At 33.1% G+C, this 1374-nt stretch overlaps 1 pseudogene; it reads left to right on the top strand.

The window, feature by feature from the left end:
- Positions 1-963: 963 nt before the first annotated feature.
- On the top strand, positions 964-1082 carry LOC112476846 (annotated as a pseudogene).
- Positions 1083-1374: the final 292 nt, after the last annotated feature.

Genomic DNA, 1374 nt, shown 5'->3' with positions numbered 1-1374 from the left:
CTCTATTCTCTACTAACTTTCTGAATGTTCCATGTCAAGATTGTCAGAAAGAGAGATCTGGTTGAAACAGACTGTCATTATTTTTTGACATTTTACTATTACAAATAAATACTATTATACTATAGTATAATATTCTAAACATTAAAATATTGGATCAAAGAGTTTTATAGAATATGTACTAATTAGGTACTTAAAATGTATCACATACTGTGTGAGGTGATAGTACAAAGGTGAAAGCGTATAACTTATCTTCTTGTATTTCTCTTTAGCTATCATTCTGCTGGTGTTTTCCACACCATACTTCATTGCCTTTAGATTGCTGTTAGGTAAAATTACTTAACTCTAATTATCTCTAACCTATCAGTATTTTCTTTTCTCAAGAGAGATGTATGTTACAGGAAAAAAAAAATAAGAATGCACTTCTAGGGCTATAAAATTTAATATTTCCTAAAACCTGCGGCCAAATTCTTTCTAGTTTTCCCTTGTTTTGCTCTACTTCCTGGCAATATTCTTTACATTTTTCACAGATAATTCAAAATGACTCTATTCTCCATAAACCTTTAAATCCATGCTATGTCTTAACAGATCACCATCCTTTATCCACCATACCCTATACTAAAGAAACTATGTGATCAGACTTCTTAAAAGCCTGGAGTCAACTGTAGTCTTTTTTACCTTCCTATAAAAACAAGAGTGCTACCATTTTCTTAATCTAAAGTTTTATAAAATAGCAAAGAGCAAGGGCTTATGTTTTTTGAAGAAGACAGGTACTGGCTGGTGAAGGAAAAAAAAAGAAGGAAAAATCAACAGGGCCTAATGTTCTCTTTTGTAGATTCAGAACCTCAGTCTTTTCACTATTCTGAGATGTGTATCTCTGGAGTGCAGTCCTATACTCACATATACATGTGGGCGTGCACACACACACACGCAAAGCAAAATAAATAAATAAAACAAATTAAACCTGTCTACGGCCATGCCACCCTGAACACGCCCGATCTCGGCTGATCTTGGAAACTAAGCAGGGTCGGGCCTGGTTAGTACTTGGATGGGAGACTGCCTAGAAAGTCTAGGTGCTGTAGGAAAAAAAAGAGAGAGAGAGAAAAACTAAAATAAATCTATTTAATAGATTATAAATAAATATTTCTATGAGAATTTCAATAGCTTGAGGACTGGATTTTATTTGTATTCATCAGTGAGTGACCATTCTCACAGTGAGATGAAAAACTCAACCAAGATCACTAGTTAACATGGAAACAATAAATGTGCCCACTTGCGTGCTTAAAATATCTAATATATATATGCCATAACAGTAGGAATATATAAGAGAAAGGTAACTTCTTCCTTTATAATTTTTTTTTAATTTTGGTTTTTACT

The sequence above is a fragment of the Pteropus alecto genome, unplaced genomic scaffold (assembly GCF_000325575.1).
Source record: "Pteropus alecto unplaced genomic scaffold, ASM32557v1 scaffold81, whole genome shotgun sequence".
Taxonomy (NCBI): domain Eukaryota; kingdom Metazoa; phylum Chordata; class Mammalia; order Chiroptera; family Pteropodidae; genus Pteropus; species Pteropus alecto.
This window is presented reverse-complemented; position numbering and strand designations above follow the sequence as displayed.